This window comes from Silene latifolia, chromosome 9 (genome assembly GCF_048544455.1).
Source record: "Silene latifolia isolate original U9 population chromosome 9, ASM4854445v1, whole genome shotgun sequence".
NCBI lineage: Eukaryota > Viridiplantae > Streptophyta > Magnoliopsida > Caryophyllales > Caryophyllaceae > Silene > Silene latifolia.
In genome coordinates, this window is record NC_133534.1 from 45691371 (window position 1) to 45700456 (window position 9086).

Consider the following 9086-nt stretch of genomic DNA (forward strand, 5'->3'; position numbering starts at 1 on the left):
ATTGAGCACCCAATTGAGTAATGGAATCTACATCATGCTTTCCTCCTCTAGTAGCCTTCCGAGGCCTACTATATTGCGAGTTATGGACCGCCATTTCCTCAATTTTGTTCCATGTTTGATTGTCATCGACTTCGGTGAACATACCATTGGATCCCATATTGAGAATGTTTCGGGAGTTTTCATATAGACCATTCCAAAACTGTTGTACAATAAACCACTCGCTAAGTCCATGGTGTGGACAAGATCGACAAGTGTCCTTGAATCTCTCCCATGCTTCATACAAAGATTCCTCATCCCTTTGTTTGAACCCGGTGATTTGGGCTCTCAACATGTTAGTCTTTTTCGGAGGATAGAATTTCTTGTAGAAAGTAAGTGCCAATTTCTTCCAAGAATCAATACCAAGAGTACGCTTGTCTAGGCTTTTCAACCATTGTTTCGCGGTACCAATCAAAGAAAAAGGAAATAATACCCATCGGATTTGGTCTTGAGTAACTCCGGTTTGAGAAATCGCATCACAATAGTCACAAAAAGTCTCCATATGAGAATGAGGGTCTTCACTAGGCATCCCCCCAAATTGACTTCTCTCAACTAGTTGTATGAATGCGGATTTGGCAATGAAATTACCGGTTAAATGTTGTGGTGTAGGAGTACCATTTGGTAGGTTCTCCTCGGTTGGTACGGAATGTGATGAGAATTTAGGCATTGTGGGTTGATTTTGTGGTGGGTTTTGTATTGAGTTGTCCTCTCCTTCTCTTGCAAAAGAGTTGATAAACGCAATGTTATTTGGTTGAATGTCCACAATTTCTCCAATACCTCTTAAACTACCTCTAGCAAGTCTTCTATTGTTGGTCAAGGTTCTTTCAATTTCAAGATCAATGGGTAACAAGTTACCTTGTGATCTCCTAGACATGCAAAATATCAAACAACTCGAAAAACAATTAGAACAACCTTGAGTAGATTGACTTCCCCAAGGTAAAGAAAGACAAAACTAAAAACAATTAATGAAAATCAAATCAAGTTAACACCGTCCCTAGCAAAGGCACCATTTTTGGTTCGGCTATAAACTCGTCGTCAAAAGCTACCAACCAAAACAATATTTATAACTTCACAAACTACTCTTAGCAAAGAGGCAAGTAAAGGTCGGATCCCAAGGGACGGGTATTGATGTAGGATTTTCAATTGCAAATGGTTGTGTCTAACGGTGTCACAATTTGGGTTGAGATAGGAGATCAACTACACTAATCAATAATATAAAAACAAGGTAATAAAAACAAGCAAGGTGATTAAAATGAGATATAAACAATTGATTAAAGGCACTAGGGTGTCATGAGTTCATAGGGGATTCATGGGAGTTGATCATACAAACATGTTTTCTACTAGATTCAAGCACTTATTATTGTGATGGGATCGAGTTGTTGTATAAGCTTACAATCCCTAAGAAGGTTTGGGTCCCGGAGGCGAATCGATTAGATTGTACAATACCTACAAGTCGACTTAGTCCTTCCTATTCAACTATATGCATGGTCTAATGAGACTCGAGTTGGTGTATAAGCTTACAAGTCTCATTGAAAAGATAGGTGATGGGTAAAAAATGCAAGGATTCACAGGCTCGCATTTCATCAAACATAACATGTGCATAAGTTGAAATCACAACAAACAAGCAAATTATTTTTGAAAACGTAATAAATTAAGCATGAATCAATCCCATGTTGGTTTCCCCTAATTCCCCATTAACCATAGTTAAGGAAACTACTCACTCACTATCAAGTTTAACATACTAACAAGGTTGTCAATCATACTAGCAAGGCAAAACATGATGAATAAATGAAAATGATTAACAATAATAAAACAAGATTAAAAGAGAATTATACCTATGAAGATGATTCCAAATAATAAAGCAAAGAATGATTGATGGAAGGTTGTCAATCCTCCAAATAAACCCAAATAATCTTCTAATTACCCAAAATAAATGAAGAACAATAGAGAAATTAAGAAAAGATTAATATTGAGATTTGTATTAAGACTTGATTAAGAATGGATTACAACTTAATTAAGAGAGTATTAAGGAATGATAAAACTTGATTAGGAATTGATTACTAATTGATGCTAATCTAGGTAGTACAATGGGGTATTTATACTAAAGATTAAGTACAAAGATTAGGGTTACTAAGGGTTTAAATGACTATTAAGTACTTAAGAAAAGTTGAGGAAATGCTCATCATAAAGGAAATGAGCATATCCGTCTTGCTAGTCTTGCCACGATAAATGCATCTTAAGATGTGGCACGGGCTCTCCAACCTATGATCCGAGCAGATTGTCTGGGAGTCGCTCGGATCACACTACTGGGGGACACTCGTCTTTGCCAAAAGACGCTCGAATGTTGGTGATGGGAGTCGCTCGGATCGTGTGTGATCCACTCGGATTCCGCGACAGACTGCTTCTCTTCTTTTTTCCCCATTCACAATCCGTAAGGATCATTTCGGGGATGCAAGGATCTTTTCATCATTGCCCGTTTCACTTGATTATCTACAAAGGCCTTCTAGTGATGTCTTCTCTTTGATGCTTGTTCATTAGATGCGATCAATTTAGCTCCATTTCGCCATGTAAATTCAAGGTTAACACTCTTTCCCTACCAAGGGGACAAAACCTCAAAGAATATGCAAAATGGGAAACTAAAGATAGTAAATGACCCAATTATGCACTATAAAGCATAGGAACGAGGTTTATTCGGGGACTAAATGTGCTCAAATATGAGTCACATCACCTCCCAAGGTCTCTGCACCCACTGGAAAGAGATAACAAGGGTCATTCCTATGATCACTATTATTTCAAAGAAAAACAAGTAAAAACAAATTGAAAGCAAAGGAAAACGCTTACACCGTCAAGCTGCACAGCGTTGACACCCCTTCTACAGGTGTCGTAAGAAGACCGCTGGCTCTTCTCTGCCGGCACACGATCTAGTTTCTAACTACGGGATAATCTCTCGCCACGTCCGCAACCCTCTTGGGAGTGAAGCTGGGGAAGTACGAGTATACCCATGCCTAAAAAACAGAAACGATTTCAATAATCCTTCTTTAAATTTCAAAATTTAAATCTTCATATTTCTATCAAAACGATCCGTCGTTTCTATATCTATTCGATCTTTCAATTCAAAATCAAACAATTCAAAAATTCCAATTTCAACTTCCTATCCAAATTCAAATCAGAGGAAAAAAAAGGGTTTCAAATTCAATCCCATTCAAATTCAGTTTCAGTTCAATTCAAATTCAAATTCATTTCAACTCAACTCAAATTTCAAATCAATTTCGAGTTCTAATTCAAAAATTCCAAATTCAAAATTCAAAAAATTACAAATTCAATTCAAGTTCAATTCAAATTTTTTAAATCAGTCCTAATTTAAATTAAAAAAAATCTCAAATGCAATTCAATTCAATTTAAATTCAAGTCAAGATTCCAAAATGCATCCAAGTTCAAGTCAAATTTTTAGTTCATTTCAATTCGAATCAAAATTCCCATTTCAATTCAAAATGATCCCTCCCATTCCAATTCAATTTAATTGCAATTTAAAATGCCTTTTCTTTCATGCTTCTAAATGATCTTTCATTAATAAGCAGTTCTATCATTTCTAAGAATTAAAAGGAAAGGTAAAGGAAGGTCCATACCTCCAAAATGAGACCTGGACCGACAGTATCAGGAGAAGGTTCCATCTCCATCAGCTCAGGATGAACCATTGCCCTCATGTACTGTACGAGGACCGCAAAACAAGTAGTAACCTAGTCCAAGCGACCTACGCTACTCAAGTCAATATAGAAGGGAAGAAGCTTCGTCGACAGCCTCTCCCCCTTGTCTCCGAAGTAAATCGAAAACAAAAACCACCAGAGGCACAATCGAGCTCGCTGCTCAGCTGTACACGGTGGAGGAGGCACCATCTCACCAATTGCAGTCATCTGCACCCTCGCCGGAGTCTTACCGTCAAAGTATTCCTTGACGTAAGAACTCGGGACTAGGCCAGGTACCCTAGCCGCAGCCTTACCCAGGTTCCAGCTGATCAAACCCCTTGCCTCGGCTGAATCCGCTCTCATGGCCGTCGCAAGCCATACTATCGGCTCCTCTCCCCAAGGCAAGCCAGAGATTATGTCGTAGTCCTCCAAAGTGACCTCGACCTCTCCAAAAGGTATATGGAAAGTCAAGGTCGTGTCCTAGAAGCGATCTAGGAAAGCTCGAATCAGGCACATGTTGGCCCGAATCTTCTTCCCCTTGATCTCTCGCAAGCCCCTCACTAAGGACCTGAAAGCCCCACACTCAATGATCGCCTTCTCCTCCTCCGACAGCTTCTCATAAGCCTCCATCATGGCCGTGTACCCGGAAAAGGACCTCATGTTCCCGGCCTCCTACATTTTCAAAGTTTTATTAAGCTTCTTAGCTAAGTAAAGCAGGTAATATATATAAAGATTTAGCATGACACAAGACAAGATAAAAGTTTACCATGCTCCTTCCGTACAATACGACAAGTGACTCTCCGCTGCCCAAATGAGATGTCAGCCATCCCATTTATCTGCCCACTGAGGCGCAGGCACAAGGTGGCGCCCTCTCCTCCTCACGTTAACCCTCTGTCCTGCCTCTTCCTCCACCCCCATTTCCTCTGTATGAACCACCATGGTCATGAGGGGATAAACATACACCTCCATAGTGTCTCGCCCCAGCGTGAAAGGTATATCCTCTGCAAAAAAAAAAGAAAAAAGAAAAGCGAAACCGAAGCATTTAGAGGCCGTTTTGATCCACTTGCAAGCCATTTCTCAAGCCCTACCATCAAGCAAGTCAACGAAAGTGATAAAACTACGTTCCTACGTAGCTAAACTAAGCTTAGTCATGGTCACTATTTTGGTAAGATTTTACAGACTAAAGATTTGTGAGTCAATGCGGCTATTTCAATTAAAATATGATATCTAAAAACTTGAGCAGGACGGTAGTAAGAACATAACGAGAACGAAAGTAAACAACTAATACGAGAGAAAAGCAAAACGAAAAAGAGAGAAAGACAAATGACACAAGCGAAATAGTGACGTGAGAAACCCAAATTGTGGGAAAAACTGCGGGGGGAATGGTATCCCGCCAATGATCCACTATTAGTAATAGTATTAGAGGGTGAAGCTAGCTGGAACGATCAGGATGTACAGCTGTGATCTCCAAATGCCTAAGTACAAATGATATGAACGGTGTATAAATTTCTAAATGTGTTGTTGATGTTGATTGTTGTAGATGATGAGTGATATTTCTTTGAGTAGAGTGAATGAGGAATGAGAGGTGAGATCAGATATCCTTGAATCTTGCGTTTGTTGCTCTTTTATAATCTTCCTTGAATTGTCGCACATGTCACTATTTTTTCTCAACCATACGCTCCACTTCCTATGAAATAGTAAGTGGTTGCTGACTTTGTGAATGCTCCTATTGATAACCGCAATGTTCCTGCTGAATGTTTAAATGTTCTTGCTGGTTGTTTGTTATTTAGTTCATCCGTGGCCTCCGTTTTGTTTGAATGTCCAGGTTCATCCCCCCTTGTTCTTCCTAGCGTCTAGCAGTCTGCTGCCTTGTCATTGATCCATGTGCTTCTGTTTTACCCAATGGTGAATTGCTACGTCATGATGAAAATTAGAGGGTATTTTTACCTATACAATTACCCCCAAGCAACGGCTAGGTTCTATTCTTGCTCGATGGATGCTGGGAGTTGCTTCCCTCCTGGATGTTTGCATGTAGTGGTGATGTTGTAATGTGACGTCAACCCACTTGTACTCTTTTCCAATGAGACTGACCGTTAGAGGTCCAATCAGTCAGTTTCTCTCAGTAACTCCCCACCTCCCCCCACGTCTCCTTTCCTTGATTGCTCCCCAACCTAACTTCCTCCCTTAACGCTCTTCTGCTAACCCCCCTCAATTAACTCCCTCCCTTAACTTCCTCTCTTAAATCCCTAATTTTGTTATAAATACACCCCTCCCACTTCTCTTATTTCCGTCTCTATTAACCTCTCTCTAAAAAACCCTTTTACTCTCCCTCTCCTATAAATCTCCTTATCTACCAGGTAACTTCTCACTTTTTACTCTCTCTCTTAAGTTTTTTCGCCTCTAACTCCACAATTATGGCCAAAAAGTTCATCCGCCGTACCATTCCTCCTCCTACTCCCCATGGGGGTCTACCTGCTGCTGCTCTCTCTCCCTTCCAATCCTATGGAATTCTCGCAAACTATTATCTGTGCGATTCCAGCTTTGCTGACACCCCCCTCGAGAAGGTGAGAGAGAGGTTTGACCTTGGGCAGAAGGTCGTGGTTCATATTCCTCAGTCTGGGGAGGCGCCGGATACCCATAATCCCGGTTGGGCGTGCCTATACGAGTACCCTTTTACCCAGGGATTGTCTTTTCCCTTTCCTCCTTTGGTGCAAAGGATCCTGCGCCACTATAGGTTGGCGATCTGCCAACTTGCACCACATGTATGGCGCATCCAGATCTCTCTTTGTATCCTTGCTGAGGATCACGATCTGGGGATTGGTCTGGGTGACCTTGCCCTGCTCTATACTTTCAGGCCCTTTGTTGTCGGGCTCATTACTTTGAGGTCCTATGATCGTAGCAACCCTAGTGTTATCCTTACTCCCAAAGTGAGGGATGAAGGCTGGAATACAAAATTCATCTTTGTTAAGATTGACTCTCTTACCCCCGCTCCCGAGTACTTATTTGATAAGTGGGGGGCTTCTAAAGGTAATTTTAATTTCTGGGTGTCTATTATTTTTCTTTTACCTTAATGTTCTTACTGGTGTGCTGCTGCAGGTTTGAAGCAACCAGTTCCCTTAAGAGATCATAGTGTGGTTAACCGTTTATTCGCTCTCCCTGTTGCAACTCGTTCTCACCCTGGTGTACTTTCTTCCCCTGTGAGTGCATCTGCCTCCGTACCTCTTGACATTAGCGAAGTAGAATAAGAGGAGGAAGAAGAGGAGGAAGAAGAGGTAGAGGAACAAGAGGAAGAGGAATTTGGTACCTCCACCAGTCAGCAAGAAACCCCAGCCGCCGAGTTCCAGATGTCGTCTGGTAAGGCTTTGTTTTTCATAGGTATTTGTTTTTGCTACGTGTCGTTTTGTGTTTATGTTCTAACTGTCTTCCTGTACTAGGGAATACTCATGTTTTCTCCCTCTCCCTGCTGGATAGAAAGAGGAAGCAAGTTACTTCTGCCTCCTCCGGTCCTTCTCCCATGAAGAGGCCATCGCTCCCTGCTGAAAAGGAGCTGGTTAGCACGCCTGTCCCTATTAAGGTTGCTCCTCTGGCTGCAGTGGCTCCTAGGCCACCCCTGCCTAATACTTCCACCGTAAATCGCCTTCCCAAGGGATATGGCTCTAGTGGGGTACCTCTCTGGCCTTACATGGAACAGTTCCTGCTTACGGCTACTGTCCATTCTCTAGCAAATACTCCCCTCCCTGCTGTGCTAGATGAAGCTCTTGGGCGAGCCCAGAAGGTACCTTTTTAATTCACTTTACATTTTGCTGGTTTAGTTTGTTTGGGCTGCTGCTTGTTCCTCTGGCAGGTTTTGCAGGACGGCCTGTTCCTGCGCATGGAGGTCGTCAGATTGATGGGGGGGAGGTGAACAACCTCAATGTCAACCTGGGGAAGGTGGATGAATATTTGGCGCTGGCTAGGAGGGAGAATGTGGCTTCTTAGAAGAGGCTGGCGGAGGAGAAGGCAGCTGCCCAGAAGCAGCTGGATGCTGAGAGGAGGGTGGCAGAAGGACGCATGGAAGAGGCTCACAAGGAGGTGAAGCTGCTGAATCACCTGCTCTTGGACTCTACATTGGTTTCCGCCTGGGAAACAAAGATTAAATGCATCAAGGAGTTTGAGGCGGGTGAGCACTCCAGCTGGGACCTTGCCGAGGAAGAACGGATGTTCAACGCTACATATCCAGTCAAGAAGGACTTCAGCCTCATCAATGACTTGCTGGGTGGTGACGATGGAGAGACCAGTGCTATGACTGAGCAACCAGCTGTCGTGTCAGTTGAGGAGGCTAGGGAGGAGGTCCCCGTCGCCCAGGGAGGGGAAGGCCCATCTAGAGGAGAGGCTGCTATAGAGCCTAACATCCCAGTGGATGTTCCTGCTGATGCCGCCCCAGATTCTGCTGCTGCAGCCTAGTTTAGGCATTTTAATTTTAATTTTTATCTTGACGTTTTGTTAGGCACCCTGTGTGGTGGCCCATTGTAATCTAACTCTTGGTGCCTGACACCTTTTGGTACTTTTGTTTTTGCCTCGTAAGAGGGGTAAAATTATTTGGTTTTCAACTTCCCCTTGTTAATGTGTGTTTTATGAAATTTTCGTTTTGTTCCTTCTGTTGTTTTGCTAGCAATTCTTTTGTTCATTCTGTTTGTGTGCCGGCTTCGTACTTGTTGAGGTGCCTGTGGTGGTTCAGGGAGCTTTCTGTCCATCGGGATGCCCGAATCCCTCTGTTTCGACCACGCGCACATTGGGTACTTCCTGCATGAGGAACAATTTGCTAGTTCCTGTTCATCAGCTAGCCTACGATGACATTGCCTTAATATTCAACTTACCATATCCATATTCAATGCAAAAATAACGATAAACTTAAAAATGGAAGCAATTTCATAAATCCAAAATAGTTTAGGGAGCACAAAGTGTGTTCCCTCAGAATTTTTACAACAACTTAAAAGAAAGAGAGTTTTGTTTTGGCCGTTTGAAATACTAAGTATGCTGCTTCCACATTTTTCTCCTTGTGACACCTGCGAAGTTGACACCAAGGGAAAATAAGAAAAAGGGTTTTGACTCAAAGGATTTGAAAGATACGTTGTAAGTTGTCATTTCCTTAGTAGTACCTGCTAAATTCAGGAGACTTAGCACGTGCGTACTAAACGAAATACCTTGCCTGCTGACTTAATTGTACCTGCTGTCAAAAGAGATGTTACTGTTAGACCAATGCAGGTGATACAGTCAGGTGGTATGAAACAATATGATTAGTTCTTTGCGTATGTACCTTGTGAAAGAGAGAGCTGTGGCTCCAGCAAGTGGGTTCTGGGGTTGTTCCCCTTCAAGGAGTAGCTGCTT

At 42.3% G+C, this 9086-nt stretch overlaps 1 non-coding gene across 1 annotated transcript; it reads left to right on the forward strand.

Annotated features, from left to right (window-relative positions):
* Nucleotides 1-224: 224 nt before the first annotated feature.
* Nucleotides 225-331, forward strand: LOC141603472 (small nucleolar RNA R71). Its single transcript, XR_012525346.1, has one exon. It is a non-coding gene; the product is annotated as a small nucleolar RNA R71 (small nucleolar RNA).
* Nucleotides 332-9086: the final 8755 nt, after the last annotated feature.